This window comes from Malaclemys terrapin, chromosome 1, assembly GCF_027887155.1.
Source record: "Malaclemys terrapin pileata isolate rMalTer1 chromosome 1, rMalTer1.hap1, whole genome shotgun sequence".
Classification (NCBI taxonomy): Eukaryota; Metazoa; Chordata; order Testudines; family Emydidae; genus Malaclemys; species Malaclemys terrapin.
The window spans coordinates 69,843,690-69,865,743 of NC_071505.1; the positions used below are offsets into that span (position 1 = coordinate 69,843,690).

The following is a 22,054-nucleotide window of genomic DNA, read 5'->3' on the forward strand; positions in this document are numbered from 1 at the left end:
CAGCTTGTCACATAATCAAGTATAGCAAAACCAGAGAGAACAATGAGAGCTGGCAATCCATTACAGTCCTTTTTGGAGTTACTTGCGACAGCAGTAGATATAAAATACGATTTTCAAGAGAGATTCTTTTGATTACTAGTAGGAAAATTCCACTCAGAGCCCCTTGGAGGAAAGGGAGGGCAGTCTACATTTACTGAGATGGATACGGTAATGAAGACAATAAAGGGATTCTGATTTTACTCAAATTTACTGAAATGTCATCAGAACTCCCCGACTGTATAGCACATCAACTATTTTCTTTACCCTTCAAAAATGCTGCTTGGCCCAACAGTGGTCTCACGTAGCAGGCCATTGTTATATAAAAAATAATAGTTTGAAGCTTTCAAATTTTGCACCTACCACTTATTTTGGGTCCACAGGTCTTCTGTAGGATTTGGTTTCAAAATGCTTATTTAAAAATACGTTTCCCAGACCTGAAGAAGAGCTCTATGTAACCACAAGAAGCTGGTCCAGAAAAAGACATTACCTGACCCACCTTGTCTCTCTAATATCCTGGGACCATCATGGGTACAATAATGCTGCATATTTAAAAATATAATTTACTCGGTTTTGCCCCAAGAAGCTCAAAATATTTTAAAAGTTCAATGATTTAAACCTCAGCCATCATGTGAAATATATAAATATACATTCTATAGAGAGGCACAGGTTAAGTGCCTTGGCCAATGTCACATACAGCAAGTCTGTAGAAGGGCAAGGAAGAGAGATCCAAGATTTTCTGGCTCACAATTATATCTTTGTATATTTTAAATAAAATGTGTTCATAATCTGTGGATACACCAGAGATTTGGAGCTGCTTTGTAATTTATGTATACTATATTTTGGCCTGGCAATTGAGGTGTTCACTGTATGACTATATAAATTTAATAGGAGGCTATTGGGAAAAACAAGCAGGAAGGAAAATAATGGCCAGGATAGCCACTTCTCAAACACTTCAGAATTGTTAAGGGACAATGCCACATCTATTAGCTTTGATGATTTTACTCTGGCTCCAGCCAACCTACACAACTGGTTTTGACCAGAATGGCCAAAGCCCAGGAATGCAAAAGAACAAAAAACAGTGTTCTCAGTTTTAAAGAGGGACCCTCTCTCAAGTGAATCGGAGGAACCAGTCTGAGACATAGGAAGCCTGTTGGAGATGTCTGAAGAAGTTGGGCCTGCCTAGGTCACCAGCAGGGGATGAGCCTTTAGGTAAGAGACATACACACAGACTCTTAAAATCCTCTCTAAAAGCTTTGCTATTACCTCAATAGTTCTGTTTTAAGAAGACTGTCTGATCACTGTATAGCACTGGTGAGACTCCTCAAGGGAAGAGCCAGAGGTGCCGAAACTCAAACATACAGCATAAGAACAGTTGTAGCCTTGGGATCAGTCTAGAGTGAGAAGTATCAGAAGAATTGCCATGTTAGTCTGTATCCACAAAAACAACGAGGAGTCCAGTGGCACCTTAAAGACTAACAGGTCAGTATATTTATGCCTGCATCTGTAATTTTCACTCCATGCATCTGAAGAAGTGGGTTTTTTACCCACGAAAGCTTATGCCCAAATAAATCTGTCAGTCTTTAAGGTGCCACTAGATTCCTTGTTTTTCTAGAGTGAGAGAATTGCAAAATCCCACCACAGAATAAGTAAAGGCATGATATGTAACATCTGAAGGACCAGAAAAGCGGTAAGTGCAGCCAGTCCTGTAACTATGACAGTACAATTGTGTTTGTAATGCATACACCCTTCCTTCATGTTAGAAGTAACTATCACTTAAGGTGCACTGATAGTCACACTGAAGATGGTAGTTAAGGGAAGGAATAGTTCAACATGGGCAAATTTCCATATTTAGGACTCTGCTCTCCAATGAGGCTAGAATGAATTTACACTGTATTGAAAAGCATGACATTTAGTAAGTTATTCTTTAAGGAAATTGGCAGGTATTTTGACCAACCTAATAAGTACACAAGGTAAAACAGCATTTTCAGTACCCTTTTGGGGATGACCTGCTTGCTAATCACAAGGACAGTGAGGTCCTTATGGAAGGGACTATTAAATATTAACTATTAGTAAAAAAAAGTTTGTTATTTTGGTTGTAAGGAACATTTGAATTATTTCTTGTATAAGTAAAATTTGCATTCTCAGACTCCAAAGAGGTGCAACTATTATTCTGAAAACTATTAAACTGAAGACTGCCACAGTTAGTTGTGAGTATTTGGTCAGGAGCCCAACACATCTCAGTTACAGCTGGACTCTCCAATTTCCCTCAAGTTACTAGGGTGTAATAGGAAACCGTGGGATGGCAGATATCTGTATTGACTTAATGTAATTTAGACCTGGGTCGTGTGTGTCAGGGACCTCTACATTAGGTGACACTGTTCCTATAGGTCCTCTCCCACTGCTGCTGCTCCTTTCCAGTATGGTGCAATATGTAGTTTTTCTTGTTAATATTAAATTTAAGTTTAATTTCATTTTGCACTACACTACCCCACCTCACCCCAATTGTCATTTCTGTATTAAAATACACAACAGCATTGCAGAGGCTTTAAGTGGGAAGACTGAGGTTTTGGCAGATGGGGCTTTGGACAGCCAGAAAGATGTAGGTGGTGGTTTTGTTTTCTGGGAATCAAAAGGCATTTGGAATTTGGTACCATGGGGAGAAGCGATGCATCATTTGTTCCACTTCTATGCAAAATGGGATAGAGAATTCTTCATTCTCCACACTAACAAGACCCAGACAGCAACTAGCTTACATCCAACAATGGTGAAGTATTAGCCTGACATTTCTGCCAAGATCAGAGAAGCAATGTCAATGTTTAAAGTATCCTTGGTTAGGATTTGGAGCCAGTATCCAATGGAGATAAGTAGCTCTGTTCATGACACCCAGACCTACTGTTCAAGCTATTTGCAAGTATCACAGCATTGGTTTACACCAAAGGTTCCCAAAGTGGGCGATACCGCCCCCTGGGGGGCGCTGGAACGATCCAGGGGGGCAGTAGTAGCCTCGGGTGCAATTGGGGGCGTTGAATAAAAATAAGGGGGCGGTGGAAGCATAAAGAAAGAATATAAGAAAATTTTGAAAACCCGTTCGTACATGTTTCATCTGTTGTGTAACATAGAGTTAAAGTTGTAGTGATTACTTTATTTTCCAAATAAATTCACAAATTATAACCAATCAGGTGTCAAGTCCGCCAACAACTCTTAACAAGCAAGTGTTGGCAGGCGAGCGTGTCGCGCATTGTCGGGAAGTCCAGCATGCATCGGCAGGAATATGTGCGTGTAATGACTTGTTTACAATACGATACTATAAATAGGCGACGTATGAAATCTAATTTAGATTGTTTCTTAATTGTGTAAAAAGCAGTTAACAATAGTGCAATAAGTATTTAAAATTTTTTATTCATATTCAATACCTTCGATCTTTACGGATTACGGATCACATACAAAGCAAATTGTATTATTGTTGTTTCAATAAAACAGCAATTTACACGTGAGTATTTTTATACATTTTCTTACATATCTACCGTACGTTTCTGTGTCTCTAGTGCTTACTAATAATAAAATTGTAGCAGGCTTCTGTTGGTACAGTACTATTTGAAGTGTACAGTCAATATATTTGTCATATTTTTTATTACAATATTAACAAAAACGGGAATGAAATCGTAAAAAACTGTTAACTATTAACATTTATTTATATCTATCGAATCATCTGTGTTAAGTGGTAAATAAGGCGTGTGTTAATAAGGAACAATTATTTAAATAAGGGCAAACTAAATTAAAACTATTAACTGATTTTTAATTGCATATTGGTTATTTTTAATTAATTATTTCTTGATAAATTTAGTTTGATATTTGACAATTTAATATCAAATACATATATCTAATGCTGAGCAAAGAACAAAACCCAGTTTATTAGTTTCATTAGTATTTTAGTTTGGTTGTCTTTTGCCATCTTACGCAAAAACCACTGTATACCTGATGTCGTGGGCGATATTCTAATAACACATCTTTCTTTACTATATTGTAGGACGTGGGTAGAAATATAGATACATAAAAGAACACAAATTTGTCACTGCATCTTTCTGTTTGTTCGCTTAAAGAAGGTAGATTTCCAGGGGGGCGCTGAGTAATTTTTTTTCTGAAAAGGGGGGCGCTGAGTAATTTTTTTTTTCTGAAAAGGGGGCGGTAGGCCAAATAAGTTTGGGAACCTCTGGTTTACACTGTGCACCACTGGGTTACCTTCACAACTGCAAGGGCTATAGACTTATGCTACAAAATCCTAAGCTTTCATTTAGCCCAATTTTACAAGAAAAAGAAAATTTGCCAGCTGCGTAATCACATTACACATAGAACCATGCATATAAAATTTCAACCCTAGAATGCCTCCTTTACATTTTAAGGAGTTTGTTTATTGTTTTTAGTCTTCAAAACATACAAGCAATGAAATATGGGTACACCAAACTGTTGCGGATGAAATAAGGTCTCAGAAAGATAAAGGCTAACAAAATACCGCATAGTGACACCACCCAAGATTTTGCTATGTAGAAATCATTTGGTTTCTAAAAGCACAGATTGCAATTTCACATAGTTAACAAATGTACCTTAGACACAAAAAGCAATACACTATATTTTTACTAGGCAGTTTACTTATTCTGACAAGACCTGATTTTATGACCCTGCATACACTCGTAATGATTTAGGATATTATACCACCTCCCACACTCCCCTACTCCTTAGTTAAGAAGAGTTAGGTTGAGAGACAGCTGGGAATAGTTGGCAGTCGGTTTATAATTTTAGAAGCTTGTGCATAAAAATTGTGTTGGGTGGATTTGTTGTAGCATCCTTCTTTTCTGTCCTCCCCCCACAGTAGGTCACTTTCCTTCTTAGACTGCAGGCTCTTTGGAGCCAAGATTATATCTTGATGCAAATCTGGACAGCATCTAGCACAATGGTACACTAGAGCACTATGGAAATATAAATATTAAATAAAGTCCAATACCAGTGACATTTATAAAAACCACATTGCTCAATTGGCTTAAACTCTGAACTCACTAATTTTGTACTGAAGATTCACATACTATTGCTCTTTGTTTCACTGTTACATTTTATCAGAACAAAATAAATGTTCACGCAAACCTAAAAATTCTGATTGCAATAATGCAAGCTTGTATAACTAAACAGTCCAACTGAAATGTAGTCTTGTCTCATTATTGTAGCGAAACAGGAGATCCACCAAATCAGTAGTTTGACAGGCATTATCAGGGAAATATCCAGTTGATGAATGTAGTCTTGAGAAAACACGCCCTGGAAATCCATAGGGACCATGTGCCTTGGTATGGTGTTGAACAGCGTACTGCTGGACTTTAAAATGTTAATAAATGTTGTAAATATAAAAAAATGTTGATAAACTTTCAAATGTTAAAGTCATAAGATCATAACACCTGTAGTCTAAAACAGGGGTTCTCAACCTTTTTCTTTCTGAGTGCCCCCCACACTAAAATTTCCACGGCCCACCTGTGCCTCAATAACTGTTTTTCTGCATATAAAAGCCAGGGCCAGTGTTCGGGAGTAGCAAGCAGGGTAATTGCCTGGGGTTCCACACCATAGACAGCCCTGTGAAGCTAAGTTGCTCAGGCTTCGGCTTCAGGCCCAGGCAGTGGGACTTCGGCTTTCTGTCCTGGGCCCCAGCAAGTCTAATGCCAGCCATGCTTGGCGGACTCCCTGAAACCTGCTCGTGGCTCCCCAGCGGGCCCAGAGAACTACTGGTCTAAAATATCAATCCCTTTTGTAGGAGAATGAGCATCACCCCCAACATCCTATCAAATTTCAGTTCAGGTAAGCTTTACCCAAAGTCCTTCCTGGCCTATTTTGTGTAGTGGTACTGGGCATTTTTAACAGTCCCCAGGTTGCAGTCTGGGGGTGGCTACATGTATGTATGGTATGCATACATACAAAAAAAGTGTGTAAATCTTCAAAACACTTGGAAGCTTGCACAGTGTACTATATATATATATATAAAAAAAATAAAAAAAATAAAAAAAAACACTCTTAACATTGTCCCAAATCAGTTAATTATTGCAGAACATACCATTACAAATCTGACTAGGAGTGTTGCGCTTTGGGGTCTCTCGCTATACCTGTTAGCCTACAAAACCAACAGAGTACCATCTTCAAGGCACAGTATATGGAGTAGGCATTTCTTATTGAAAAAAATATTACTCAACAGTGATACCTATTTACAATACTAAACCAAGAACCCCTTTAAAATAGCATAGTCACATTTGTCTTCAGTGACTAGTGCTGCAAAAAAGAGTTGACCATCCATATCTGCATTCTGAAAGAAGCTGGAGATTAATTAAGAATCAGTTTATTTGTACTGGAATCAGACCAACAGTGGAAATGCAGCAAAAGCTACCAAAACTGGTTTATATTCTGCAGTCCTGGAGAGTCATGATAGCACTATAAACATACTACCTACAGGAAATAGTTCTCAGAATGTGGTTATCATCATCACACACAGTTCTGTAGAGCCTGTGAAAGAATTTGAAATAACTTGGTTGACGTATATAAGAGACAGTGCCAAGAAAAAGCACCAAAAAGGGCTCTTTAAAAAATTAGCTCTGGTCTAAGATGAGTAGGTGTAGATCCTTGTGTAAGAATAGCAGTTACAAATCAAAGTACAGATTAAGGAATTCAGACATTTTCATGACAAGACTATTTTTTTCCAAGTCTGCACTAATAAGCAGAAAAACAAGGTGTATACATTTCTATTTCTGCACTCCCTCTCTAATCGTTCAAAATTGATAGGTTCTCAACAAAATCCCATAACAGATATAAGGAAGTCAGAGGGAAAACTGAGGAAAGGAACTGAGCCAGAGATTGGCAGGACTTGACAGCAAATGCAAAATTCTTGGAAAGCCAAGTTTGTGGAAAGGACATCCACAAACGACCCCATGACAAGCTTAAAACACCTGAACTGAGGAATTCTCTATTCAGTTTGAGGGTCTGCTACAGCATGGCAATAATAAAACCAAGAATTTTCTTGTATAAGCCCCCCCCCACCCCCGCGTACAATATAAACATCCAACAACACAATGCACCACAATTTATTTTGTCAAGTTGCAGCACGCACGCACAAAAATGCTCTCTTCTGCACTCGAGCTTCACCACCTGCCTTCACATTTCCTTGATGTGTGGTTTTCCACAAAGAGAAGTACATTTCTTGTACTCGTTTCTGTAGTTCTGTTCTTTAAAAAGGACAGAATGGAGAGGGAGAAGTGCACAACCGCTGTGCTGGGTCAGAGGGGCTAAGTGCAAATATCCCTTCTAGGCGAAGATCTAGGCAAATGAGGATGTGTGAGGGGGTAAGGTGGATAAAAATAGATTTAGAAGAAAAAAAATCAAGATTCAGATTTTATTTAATTTAAATTAAATACTAGTTTATTTTTTTAAATGTAAACCTGTTCAAAATTAAAATTTGAAATTAAGGCCTAAATTTATTATAATCAATTTAAATGCTTTATATTAAATACAAAAAGTAATGCTAAGCAGTACATATTTGCTCCTAATTTTTAAAGAAAACCAACCCACTGAACTGGTGGAAGTCATGGGCTAAGCACATGGAACCAGTTTGTTGAAGTGCTGAACCAGCTTTGGCAGCAGCAGTATCTTCTGCAGGTGCAGAGAGAATATTTCTTTCATTTCAGTTTATTCAATTCGTTCCGTTCAATGAGTAGAGGGTATTCAGAGTTAAGCAACCAATTAGAAGTTGAAACAGGAAAGGTTGTTTTCAGGGTGAAAGTAACTTAAAGGACTTACCAGTGCGCCGGAGTCCTGATCAGGGGGCAGGGCCTCAACTGGAAGAGGCAGGGCCTTTAAATCCCCGGCGCCGCTGCGGTAGCGGTGCCTGGAGCCTCTGGCCCTTTAAATCACCGCTGGAGCCTCGCTGCCGCTACCCCAGAGCTGTAGCGGCAGGGCTCGGGCGGCGATTTAAAAGGACCCGGGGCTCTGCCACCGCTACCACCGCGGAGTCACGGGCGCTTTAAAACGCCACCCGAGCTCCGGGGCTCCTAGCCACCTGCAGTTTTGTAACCATGCAGGTACCAGTCCTGTCTGTGTTCTGTGCCCATCCATAATTCCTACTGAATTCAGAAGTGCCTTGCTTTTGTAACCATACTACCTGATATTTTCAGCCCTTGTAAGCTAAGCAGGTTTACAGTTAGTAACTGGGGGGGAAGCCTCTCAGAAAAAGTTAGAAGGTGTTGCTTATTCACTAGGTAATGTAAAACCTTCCTGTTACAATAGTAAACCAGTGCAGCATAGAATGCACTTTGCTCCTGGAGTCTAGAATGGGGTCTTTTGCTTCTATACACAGCCCATTAAAGACAATAGAAAGACTTCCACTCACTTCAACAGGCTTTGGACAGAACTGGTTATACACGGGGTAACTCCACTGTCTTCATAGGGTCCTGGTTCCACAGTGGAGTGGGGCCATGTTAGTTTGTTGCAGAGCTGCTGCTCAGGAATGGGAACCCCCTGGAACTCCAGCCTCCAAAATCATTCTGCAGTTTCTGCTAGACTCTGTGCTAGCTGAGGGATGCATAGGAATTGGTGGCCTCTGCTGCAGGTGATGGGCATCTCAGGTACTTAAAGCCATGGCCTAGAGGAGGGAAGTGCCTAACTGCAGAGTTTGCAGCTGCCTAGGGCCAGCACTGAGGATTTAGAGTCCATAGGGCCACCGTTGCAAGGTTCAAGCAGAACCCTCCTTAGACTAGTAGCTACAGCTACCCAGGGGCTCTGGTTGCAATTTAAAGGGCCCAGGGCTCCAGCCGCTGCCGGGAGCCCCAGGCCCTTTAAATCGCCAGCCTGAGGAAGCCAGTACGCTATACCGGACTGGCAAGACTGACTTACTTTCACCTCTGGTTGTTTTCCTCTTCCAATCTATTAATAAAAATTAGGTATGAGAAGATGAGATTTACTAGTTCTAATGCCTTGACAGGCATGGTGAGCACAAACAACCAGTTCAATTCACTAAGTGTAGATAATAATACTTCCTTTGTTTAATAAATGGAAAACATGATTGATACATTTTTGATGTGCTGAATAAATATGGGAACAATAAGCTTAATTAAAAAATTAAGAGCTGTTTTTGTGCATTGACTTTGAATTTCTATCCAAAGGGAGTTTGACACAAATCACAAGTTAATTATCGAGTAAGAAATGAATCATTCATTCACAGTTTTCTAACATAAAAAAGGTAATAAGGCTAAGGCTGACCTCTGGCAATTGCTCCCATGGCTGTAGCCAGAGAAGCTGCAGGTGGCTCTGTGACTACTGGGGGCAACTAAGATAGGAGCAGATAAAGGAACTGGAGTTAACTTCAAGAAACAGAGGTCACCCGTAGGAAAGGAATGTCAAGGGAAGCAGGGAAAGAGGAAGCAGGTCAGGCTTACAGGGGAGAAGGGAAACAGCCATGGGGAGAGGTGGTGGTGACCAAGTAATAGACTAGCATGTAGCTGGGAGCAGAGGAAGAAAGGCTGGTGATTTCAGGTTTCCAGTGGTTAAGTCCTCTCCTTGGGGAAACGGTGTTTGCAAGTGGCTTGCTAAAATGGGAGGATGGATTCTGAGGAAGGCATTTGTCAGAACTGATCAGGTATATGCTGGCTGTGGAACTTTATTAGCTGAGACCAGAACCACATACAGTGACGGTGACATAGGGTGGTACTGGAGACATGGCTAAAGAAGGTCTGAATGAGGAAGGAGATAAATCTGTGGAGAGTTTCCCCTAATCACTATGAAAGTTCTGCTCACTGTGGACACTGATAAACCCAGTGGGCGTACAGCTCAATGAGAAAAACCGGGGGAGCTGTGTATGGCAATGCATGTAGTCATGCAGAGGTATCTGATCAAAATGAAAAATGTCTCTGAGATTCAGTACCAGGTATACTATAGCACCAATGGCACTGCCACACCAGACCCACACTCAGACTACATGGGGGCCCTACAATGACTACATGGGGGCCCACAAATATGTTTGGCACCGGGGCTCATAAAAGGTTAATCCAGCCCTGCATGGTCTAGATAATTCACTCAGTCCTTGGAAAATGGCAGGTAACCAACAAGTGCAGAAAAACACTATGATCTTTTGGTTAAGTGGCTGCTACTTTATTAAACTTTTACTTTAAGCAAGATCTTCTACATTTCTACCAGGACAGGCTGCTTGAAGGAGGAACAATGCAGCACCAATATCATCCAAACCTATTGAAGGCCTTCCCCCCTTTGGATATACGACTTAAAGCATGCCAGGACTCCAAGTCCACTTAAAAGGCAAGACCAAAGGTCTCAGCATCCAAACCTATTTCTGGGAGCTGTCTTATGCAGTTTTTTTTGGCAAGTGCATGGGCTTTCCTGCCAATCCAAACCCCTTCTCAAATGAAAGTGTCTAATTCACAGGAAAGGCGCATCACCCCAGCTCTACCTCTGCAGTATAAGTTTAATTAGGGCCCAGAATAACTTTTGAATAATGACACATTAAATTTTCTCATGGTTTTTGCAGATTTAAGAACAAACAAAAGGGCACTTGTGAGACTTCACAGAGCATGGTCTGAGTTCAAAAGGAGTTCTACTGCTTTGTTAATGAGGAGATAGAGAAAATGAAGTCTGCTTTAAGACAGTTAGATTTAAATATGAAGGCCAGATCCTAATACATTATTTCTACAATTGATTAGGATACCTTGAGTTTTCAGCTCTTCACAGTTTGGGAGTTAAATACGGTGTTCTACTGCACGTAGTTTGCTAGATTCCACTTTCCAAAATTTGCTGACTTGAAATATAATCTTGCACTGATATATTCCATGAACTTCTTCCTGATTACATTGACCTCAGGCAACTTGTGGTTGCCAGCCGTCTCTATTATTCATGTTTTTGTTGTTATCTTGTAAGAAGTAGGTTCAGGATGACTTCTCCTGTAGTTGTATTCTTTATTTTCTGAATTAAAAAAAAAAAAAAGAAAAAGTCTCTTTTGCAACTTAGAAAGCCCACTGATCCATTTTTAGCTGCATATTTTAGCAAGCAAATGTCTGTTTTTTGTACAGAAACGTTCAGGATCACTTTATTTCAATCTTGGAGAATAGGAGAGATAAAGGCAAAGTCTAGTAACTTACCAGTACAAATAAACTGTTCAATATCAATCTTGATAGGTAAGCCTGCACACAAAGAGTAAACAGAAGAAGACATCCTCTCCCGCCCTCCAGCCACCACTCCCCCAAGCTTTGTATCATCTGCAAATGTTATAAGAAAACATATAATATCATTTCTGATATGTCATTAAATAGCATTGGGCCAAGAACATATCCATCTGGGACACCACTAGAAATACACCTGTTTGATGATTCCCTGTTTACAATCACTCTGAGATCTGATCTGTTAATCAGTTTTAATCCATTTAACATGTCACATTGATTTTGTATTATAGTTTTTAATCTAAACATCCTGCAGTACCAAGTCAAATGCCTTACAGAGGTCTATGTATATTACATCAACACAATGACCTTAATCAAACTTGTCATCTCATCCAAAGAAAGATATCAAGTTAGTTTGACAACATCTATTTTCCGTAAGTCTATGTTGATTGGATAATATAACTAATGCCACTTTTAAGTTTTGATTAATCAAGGCCCATATCAGCCATTCCATTATCATGGATGTCAAGCTGACAGCCCTATGATTATCCCATTTACCCTTTTTAAATAATGGCGCCAGATTACCTTCCTTCTAGTCTTCTGGAATTTTTCCAGTGTTCTAAAAGTTATTGGAAATTAAAAAACAACAACAAAACCCCCACAACTAACAGTCCACTGAGCTTCTCAGCCAGCTCTTTTAAACTGTTGGATGCAATTTATCTGGACCTGCTGGTTTTAAAATGTCTAATTTTAGTAGCTTCTGTTAAACATCCTCAAGTCACTTAAGATGTGTCAGTTTCAGTACTGATACCATATGCATTCAAGAGTTGGATTAAAAAAAAATTAAGTTTTGCATTCTTATTGGCATTCTGGTTCTTAAGCCTTTAGAGTTTACATTTTCAAGCTTCTCAAAAAGCTCAAGGACAAGAAACAAACCAACTTTCCTTAAAATAAAAGCAGCCTCATGTAATTAACCTGCTACAGGAGTTGGCACTAAGAAAAAAAAAAAAAACTACTAAACTTTCAGAGATTATGATAAAATAGTGAGAATTGTCAATACTGCATTTCCCAAGTGCTCTCAGCAAATGTATGTTGCAGAAAAGTTTGCTGATTTCATCCACAAGCTTAGCTTTTTACAGGAATAGATTCATACAACTGGTAACAGATTAATGTTCAACTGATTAACTGATTTTTCTTCTCAAGACTACTCTGAGGGCCACATCAATTATGATTTACTGGACAAGAGTGTAAGGCTTGTAAGCTTGTAAGGCTTAATTCATTAGTATTAGAAATTCCAGAGCCTCCCATCAAAGGATCTCAAAGGTACTAGACTGCATTGCACTTGGTGTGATAATTTTGTAGTTAACATATGTTAATATGATGGGTGCTAAAACTTGAGGCTGAACACAAAGAAAAAAAAATATGATAAATAAAGGGGAACTGCAACAGACCCCATACCCTCTTCTCCAAGACGGAAATAAGATGTCATGAAAAGTTTCTGTACAAACTCTCAAGGAGCTCAAACTCAGACAGCTACTTGGTAAAATATGCAGCTAAAAATGGATCAATGGGTTTTCTACATTATAAAAGAGGCAATTTTATATCCAGAAAGTAAAGAATACAACCACAGGAGAAGTCTTCCTGAAACTACTACTTAAAGATAAGAACTATAACATGAATAATAGAGATGGCTGGTAACCACAAACTACCTGAGGTCAACATAATTAACAAGTTCATGGGATACTTCAGTACAAGATTATATTCTGAGTGAGCAAATTTTGGAAAATTGTATCTAACATAAAGCAATATTAAAAACCCAAACTGTGAAGATCTGGAAACCCAAGATATCATAACCAAATGCAGAAATAAAATCTGTACTTTTAGGTAAAGTATCTTTGACTAGTTAAATTTAGTTTCTATAATGTTTACGGTGTGATTTATCAACCTAAAAAATGACAAGGAATTAGGAGTTGCCAAAAGTAGCTTTTAAAAGAAGGGTGGTTGGGAGGAAAGCTCAAATATCAGAAGTAAATCTATACTAGAAATGGAACAGTGGGGAGTAAACCAAACCAGAACAGAGTCAATAAATACTGTCAGCATTCTGGGTAATACAAAGCATATTGTAGATGGAGCTGGTAGCACCACCTATTAAGGTTGCCCCACATCTCCCATTGTAAGACCCTGTTTTCAGCTGCTTATAAGTTTGACAAACTAACGATTCAGGCTGAATTTTTCCATGCCAGCTTATTTGGCTCAGGCAGAACTGGTTTCGCAAAAAACTCAGCCAAAATAGTTCAGCCATTTCCAAGAACACAGGCTAGAGAAAAAAAATACATGTAAGTGTTAAAGTTCTAGTGAGCTGTTCTTTAAAAAAAAATATATAGCACTGCCAACATTCTTTGGAGCAAGGACTTCAAATTTTACCTTTATGTAAGCAATGATCCATTTGCCAAACCTGTGAAAATCTGCCCAAGTCACAAGTTTGCACATGCTCAGTAGAGACTTGTTAAAGCTTAACAGCTAAAATTGCTCAGGATATAGCCTCACTAAGCATGCCTGAGCCTCTCAGCTCCTATGTAACACTGGACTGACTGCATATGCTTCAGTCAAGGGCTACAGGGGTGAAGCCAGACTTCCCCTCTAATCACTGTTCCCAGCTTCTCCAGGCTGGGTCGGAGCCAGGCATGACAGCCTACTAGATTCTGGCACAGATCTCCCTCCACAGACAAGAAGCCCTGGGCAGCTGGGAGCAGGAAGGTGAGAAGCCCAGAGGGCAACTGGGCTCCCAGTGGGGAGCTGCACGAAGCTGAAAGCCACAGCTGTCAGCCCCCACACTGCCCCTCTTCATTTGGTGAAAGCGCTTCTGGTAAGGATGCAGACCACGGACAGAAGGAGGGTAATGTGGATATCAGCCACTGCAGTAATTACTGCCCTTAGTGACACTGAGTTCATATGCCCCTTTTATTCCGAAGACCCTTCTAACCCTGCCTTTCTTCCTTGTCCCTCCCCTGCCAAAAAAGGACTATCCCAAACAGAATCGGGGGGAGGGATAGCTCAGTGGGTTTGAGCATTGGCCTGCTAAACCCAGGGTTGTGAGTTCAATCCTTGAGGGGGCCACTTGGGGATCTGGGGCAAAATCAGTACTTGGTCCTGCTAGTGAAGGCAGGGGGCTGGACTCGATGACCTTTCAAGGTCCCTTCCAGTTCTAGGAGATAGGATATCTCCAAAATTCTGATGTGAAAAGGATGAATTACCAGAGACTCCATGAAATCCACTAGGGACTTGACTATTGCTATTGATTTTCTATGGAAGGTGCTCAGGCACTACAGTAAAGGGCAGCACTATAAAAAAACCTAAGATAAGCAGCATTAAAATTAGATCATGAAAAATGTATAAATGTAACTGTTGACAAGAATCCATTAATAGATACTTAGAAAACATTAACATATGTACTTTAGTTACTTCATATCTACCATCTTTAATTTTTATCAATACCCAGAGTGGTACCAGGGAATGGTATTACCTCCCTACTCAATTTTTAAAATGCAGCCAGTGATGCTAGCATTGACCTATCAGTAAACCTACCTTATTTCTCTAATAAAATGTGGCCCATAATCTGAATATCTAAAGAATAATGGAATTTTTAGCAATGACCATCAAGAGTTTATAAAGCAACCCATCATGGCAAATTTAGTTATCAGATTTGTAAGTTCAACACACAAGGGAACATAGTACATGCAGTATACCTTGGTACCAATGAAATTCTTGGAAAGTCTGAGATACCCTATCACTTGAAACATCAATTCAAATTAGCCCCTTTCAAATGGGCTGAAAACTGGGTGAAGTTAATTTTACTCAAATTCAAGAAAAGTAGTCACCCTCTATTTCACAAGACATTCCTAATCCTTACTGTATAAATTCTGGGGGCATCCCCTTGCATTTTCCAAATCGGATGAAGCCGGTAATTTTTTGAAGCAACATGCAGATGAAACTGCAGATGGGGCTAATTCTTTGTTTTTACCTTGAAAATGCAGGTTTAGTAAAATCTTGTTATCTCTGGGGGGTGGCGGGTTTCTAGGCATAGGAAGGATTTTCTAGAAAGCTACATATCTGCAGGACTATGTGTTCCTTTGATTACAATCATGGACTGCAGTAACTTTCTTGCTTGGTGATCTTAAACCAGTATAGGTTTACAGTGTCATTCTCTCTCATCTTGTGGAAAGAATTAAACATTGTAATGGAAGAATGCTAACACCTGGTCTGCACCAAATGCTTAGGCAGGCACTGAGTGGAACCTACAGTAGATATTAATATTTTGTAATGCTAGTACTGCGTATACAAGTTATATTTCACACAGTCTGTTTGGAAAAAAGTGATTACCTTGATGCGCTTTCCTTTAATGGCTAACAAATGTTCAAAAAAGTCCCACCCCCACCCCCTCTGCCCCTGGAACTCCACCCTGAAACTCTGCAATTATGTCCTGATTTAGAGTCACATACTTTTTCCACCCACTCTTCATTATTTTTAAATAAGACTTTGAAACTGGGAAAATTCTAATGATGTGACGGAACATTTACCACAAATTGTTGCTACCTATGTTATCTATGGTAAGTAGGTGACACAATTTTCATTCAAAAGAGGAGCCTTCATTTGACTCCAGCAGCACTTTGAAATTTCTTTCCCAACTCTTTTGTAGTATTACTAAAATAAATAAGTAAATCAGAAAATTTATTTCTCTACCTAGTTAATGCATTTTCACCTAGAGAATGATTAGCGTGAGAAGTTAAAATGTTCCTGTCAATATCTCAAGGCAAGAAAATGATCTGTATTTTGATGGATGAAGACCAATTAATATTTCCTTTGGTTTCTTATCTTGATAGGTTTGTGAGCTGTCTGTAAGTAATACAAGCACTGATGAGAAGCTAATGCAAGCGAGGGGACGAGCCGAACAGAAGAAAATATAGTTGTTCCAGCCAAATTCCTCAAACAAAGGAAGTTAAGTTAACAATGGTGTTTCCACAGACAGGATGGATAGGTGCAAGAATAGGTTCTTTCCATTTCTAATGCCAGAGTGGAATTAGCAGTTCTAAGAAGAGATACTAAATACAGATTTTAATTTCCTTTGCATGTAACATTTACCAAAACAAAACCAATCCTGTTCTTTTAAAATGAACGCTTTTTTCCCCTTCTCCTTTGACTGACATTGCTGTGGAATGTAGAGCAAAAGCATAAAAGGAAAGAGGCAGCACTTTTACTATTTTAAGCCTGAGAATAGATGCCTGTAGTAGTACTAGTATCAGATTCAATTCACCAAAATGAAAAAATGTCTGAGAGAAAGGACACCGAGAAAACAATTCAATAGCTTTTAATGAACCAGTAGACAATGTTTCCAATTAGGACACTGTGTCAAAACATCTGCCAGAACAGATGCAAAACCAGTAGACATATCTCCCCTGCTACAAAGATCAACACCCCCACAACACACCTTTCAAGATCCAGGAGTCATACCCATGCCTATTCAACATCTGGCATACTTCAGCCAGTGCATTAAATGGCCCAATAGTAACTGTGTGGGTGAAATCAGACGAGTACTTACACTCTCAAATGAACTCACACCTGAAAATGATAAAAGACTTATCACCTATGGGTGAACACTTTTCACAAAGCAATCATTACTAAAGTAGCATAAAATTTAGGTTAACTTACAGCTGCAGTGTAGGCCAGCCCTCAGAAGGACATCACTGCATTAATTCAGACAGTGTATAACTGTTGCCAAAATTTCAGTTTACCAATAAAGATGTTCCCAATTTCTCTTTATCATGTGTAGTAGAAAGAGAGCTGAAGCATGGGGCCTGGTACAAGGCCTAAGGCCCAAACTAAAGTCAGGCCCCTGCTGATATAAAGCAAAGATAGCAAGAGTCAGTATATGGACTTGGCAAGAACAGAGCTGGCACTGTAAAAACACAAGCACTCCTAGGTACTAAGCATTCACGTAAACACATTCTTAGAAGGGTGGTACCAAAACACCTCCATACAACGTTATTCTTAAATTAAATTAATGGAGATATCCTACCTCCTAGAACTGGAAGGGACCTTGAAAGGTCATTGAATCCAGATCCTGCCTTCACTAGCAGGACCAAGTACTGATTTTGCCCCCGATCCCTAAGTGGCCCCCTCAAGGACTGAACTCACAACCCTGGGTTTAGCAAAGCCAATGCTCAAACCACTGAGCCGTCCCTCCTGATGATACACTTCCTGATGACAATACAGGGACACACTGATTCCTCCTAAAGATAAGGTTAGGGTGACAGAGATATTTTGATCAAACCAACAGGCACAATGTAAAGGGTGGTAACTAATCAAGTCAGAGGGGGCATTTGTAATTTGTTTGTAATAGTGTATAAAACAGGAGTCGCAGAGTGAGTGTCTTTGTCCAGCCTAGGGGGGGAAGCAGAAATCCCACAGTTCACTGAGCTGAGTCCATTATCACGAGCATGCCTCCTAGAGTCTCACAGGTGCAAGTGCAATGCTTTGTCGTCAATAAACCTGACCAAGCACTTTCACCACTGAACCGAGTCGGTGGTCTTTCTGGACAATTCAATCAAGGTCTGGTGAGCTGGCTATCTGGCCAGAGTTGAACACACACATGCAGCCAACAACTAACATCATCATGCACAGCTTGCTGTAACTGAAGTTATTTAGGATAGAAAGGTAATGCAAGTTAAAAACACACAGAAAGTCTTAGAAATCTAAGTTTACCTGATTTAATCTATGAATGCATATTAACTATGGGATTAAAAAAAATAGAGGACACTACATGTTAGCAGCATACTGACTTTGCAATACAATATAATTTGAATTCCCAACTAAATCGTAAAGCCAGAAGGAACCACTGTGATCATATAGACCCATTAAAGTTTGTCTTTAATGTGTGCAATTCAGCAGCTTCTTCCTGTTGTAGATTAAAAAATATGATGAAGTGAGAAATAGCAGACTTTGGAGTTGGATTTCTCTGCAGATATTGCGGAAGTTATCTTCAAGCACTTTCAGAACAAAAATAGATTCCCACAGTAGATGAAAAAGAACAGAAATCAAATACCATAAAAGTAGAATGGGGGGGGGGGGGACAAGAAAATGTGACTTAAAGGAACTAACTGTTACAAATGTAAAAGTGACCTTGCCAGCCTTCTTTTTAAAAGTAAAGATTTGTAAAGATTTAACAAGACCTACATTTTGAGCCTGAATTACCCAAGCCTGTCCTTTTTAAGGCTGCTGCATCATCCTTTGTAGAACCAATATACAAAAGAATTATAGGAATTTCAGATCCATGTGTTGAGTCATGCTGTATCCTATGTACTTCGGCCTTTAAATTTAACAGGTTGAATCAAGAATGTTTCACTTTCATTTGGCCAATTGAAGTAGTCAAATATTATTGTAATGCAGGCCTCCCGAGTGTCCTCATATGAGACACACATTGGGCAGCCATACCGCTCCATATCTTCACTGGGTAAGAGATATACACAAACCCCTTTTGGCACATGAGAAGGTACTCTGGTCTGTGAGCCAAGAGACTATGGTTTCGGTCACACCTCTTCCAATGAATGACTAGTGTTAAGGGTGGCAAACTGCACAGATATATTATAGATGGGGCCCTATCAAATTCATGGTCCATTTTGGTCAATTTCACGGTCATTGGATTTCATGATTTCAGCTATTTAAATTTGAAATTTCACAGTGTTTTAATTGTAGGGGTCCTGACCCAAAAAGGAGTTGTGGGCAGATCGCAAAGGTATTGAAGGGGAGGTTGCGGTACTGCTATCTTTCCTTCTACACTGCTGCTGGTGGCAGCATGGCCTTCAGAGCTGGGCAGCTGAAGAGCAGCGGTGGCTGCAGGCTGGGAGCCCAGCTTTGACAGCAACAGCACAGAAGAAAGAATGGCATGGTATGGCATTGCCAACCTTACTTCTGTGCTGTTGCCTGCAGTCAGCAGCTGCCACCCTCCAGCTGCCCAGCTCTGAAGGCAGCGCAGAAGTAAGGGTGGCAATACCACGACCTCCCTAAAATAACTTTGTGAGCCCCCTGCAACTCCCTTTTGGGTCAGTACCCCAATTTGAGAAACACTGGTCTCCCCCATGAAATCTGTATAGTATAGGCTAAAAGCACACAAAAGACTAGTTTTCACAGAGGGGGAGACCAGATTTCATGGTCTGTGATGTGTATTTCATGGCCGAGAATTTGGTAGGGCCCTAATTATAGGCCAAGTGTTCATATCCCTAACTCTAAAGAAAAGCAGTTATAAAAGAGAGTAAATATTTTTTATATATAAAAATAAAAAAGGTATCCGAGGTTGCTCATAAGATAATTTTAGGCAGAACTGGGAAAAGACTCAGGCCTCTAAAAGATCAGAACCAAGTTTGTGCCAAATCTGTGTGGCTCTTTCATTCCAAAAGGCTATGAACTTTTGCTATCTTCTGTAACCATTGGAAAACATTCTGCTCCCAAAGCCTAGAATAGATATACTCCAGTTCAAAAGAAATTATTTTGGGGGAGTTCCATGGCCTGTGTTATACAGGAAGTCAGACTAGAACACAATTGTCCCTTCTAGTGTTGGAATCTATGGAATAGAGACCAGGAATCCCAATACCAAAACATTCCACAATTCATTGGCAACATGTATTTAATGTCCCCTTCTAGGGACTGATACAGAGGATAATAGTTACATTTCTACATTTCTGTTACCAGTTAATCATTTAGCTCAAGTGGAAAAGTGTGCGCTGTGAATCTGAAGATCCTCTGCTCACAACCAGCTGAACATTCATATGGGGGGTGGGGGGGAAACAGTATGATCAGCAACATGCAAACATACATGAGGGTATATAGTTGCATGAGAACCTTAATTTTGACATTTCCTAACTTTTGAGAGCTTGGCTTTCCAAGCTTGGGAAATTGCGCAATTTTTTTTTTTTTTATTAAATGTGACAAATCTATATGAAGACCATGGAGCCCCAGGCATAGCACAAGTTGTTTTTTCCCCAATGAAATGTAGCATTATATAATTACGAGGCAAGAATAGGTCTAAAAGGAGCCTCTTCCAATTTTCAGACAAATTGTGCAGTTTTTAGCCTTCCTTGACAGACCTTTTTAAGCATTCATAAAAGGAGAACTGTTATTTCTTCCTTTACTTATACCACTGTCACATTCCTCTACAATAATCTGAGTTACAAACAGACAAATTCCTGGATTTTGTCAAATTTAAAAGACAACACTCCCTTTTTGTATTTACTGAATAAATTTGATACTAGCTTAAAGTTATTCTACGCACCTAGTATTGCTACCATAGTTAATAAGTTTGTCATGATTTTATGCTTTCATTTACATACATCATAATTTGCATTTTTATTTTAAAATCTGGCATTTAGAGATCAAGTAAAGTGCATCAGTCCTTTACAGTAAAGAGTGGAAGTTAGCAACCATTCAACTCTGGTATTAGCAGCAACATCTTCAACATGCTTCTAAATCCAATAAGTGGATTGCTAGGACCATAGGTTTTCAAACTTTGCTATGCCAAGCATCTCTATCAGGGGTTGGCGACCATTCAGAAGTGATGTGCCGAGTCTTCATTTATTCACTCCAATTTAAGGTTTCGCATGCCAGTAATACATTGTAACGTTTTTGTAAGGTCTCTTTCTATAAGTCTATAATATAAAACTAAACTATTGTTGTATGTAAAATAAGGTTTTTAAAATGTTTAAGAAGCTTCATTTACAGTTACATTAAAATGCAGAGACCTCCGGACCGGTGGCCAGGACCCCGGCAGTGTGAGTGCCACTGAAAATCCGCTTGTGTGACGCATTCGGCACACATGCCATAGGTTGCCTACCCCTGATGTCTATCCTTTTGCCAATTGAGTAAGAGATGTAATGTGCACATCTCACATGCCACATGTCTAATGTGTTTTCTTAGTTTTCTCTCTTCTCAATTGTACAATGAATGCATAGAATCTAGTGATTAGGGACCATGGTAAGTAAGTCAGACTTAGAAAGCACAAAAATACAGTGTTCTAGATCTTCCAAAGGCAACCACTTATTTTGGGTGTCCAATCTGAGATTCCTGGAAAATCAGGCACCTATAAGGTGTTTAAGCACCCATGCTCTGAAATTAAGCCTCCTTTTAAGATGTCTGTATTGGAAACCCAAAATATCAGTAGTCACTTTTGAAAATGTAGGCCAGTAAAGTTAATCCTGACATTTTGTATCCTGGTCAAGTTTGTTCATTTTTTAAATGCAATCAGTATAGGCAGTGTGACCGTGAACCTTTAGAACATAAGCTCTTGCATGACGACTTTGTAAAGTTTTATGGCCAGATTTTTAGAGGTGCAAAAACACACTCACAACTGCCTCTGACTTTAAAATATTCTCTGTACATTGGAGTTAGGGTATATTAACTTCAGTGGAAACTACTGGAGCTGAGCACCCCTTTAATAAAAAATAGCAGACCACGAGCTCTCAAAATAATCTATTAAACATGTAAAGCCCAGGGTTTGAGGATTTTGTGTTTGTTTTTTGTTAGTTTTGCAGCCCTGAGTGAAATTGAGTTGCTTGACCAATAATGCCAAAATACATAATGTTAAGTCGTATTTTCAAATGTTAATATAACGGCTTCCATTACTCCTATAGCATCCATGATTAACTTGTTCTTTATCATAATGCAGGAGTTCACTATCAAATTCTTAGCCCAAGATGGATTTTTCCTAAAACATTATATTCCATAGGAAATACATCCCAATTTCAATGTAGTATTTTATCATTCTATTCTATCATTCATTAACAAATTCT

General features: G+C 39.4%; 1 protein-coding gene across 6 annotated transcripts in view; it reads right to left on the bottom strand.

The window, feature by feature from the left end:
* The window catches only part of OSBPL8 (oxysterol binding protein like 8), a 184,518-nt gene that overhangs the window by 126,643 nt on the left and 35,821 nt on the right, over positions 1-22,054 (bottom strand). For 3 of the 6 annotated variants that reach the window (XM_054026933.1, XM_054026948.1, XM_054026917.1), the window contains exon 2: positions 10,772-11,025. The exons of the other annotated variants lie outside the window; for them this stretch is intronic. The gene's annotated coding sequence lies outside the window, so the exon portion shown is untranslated. The remainder of the gene's footprint in view (positions 1-10,771; positions 11,026-22,054) is intronic. 6 annotated transcript variants of the gene reach the window in all.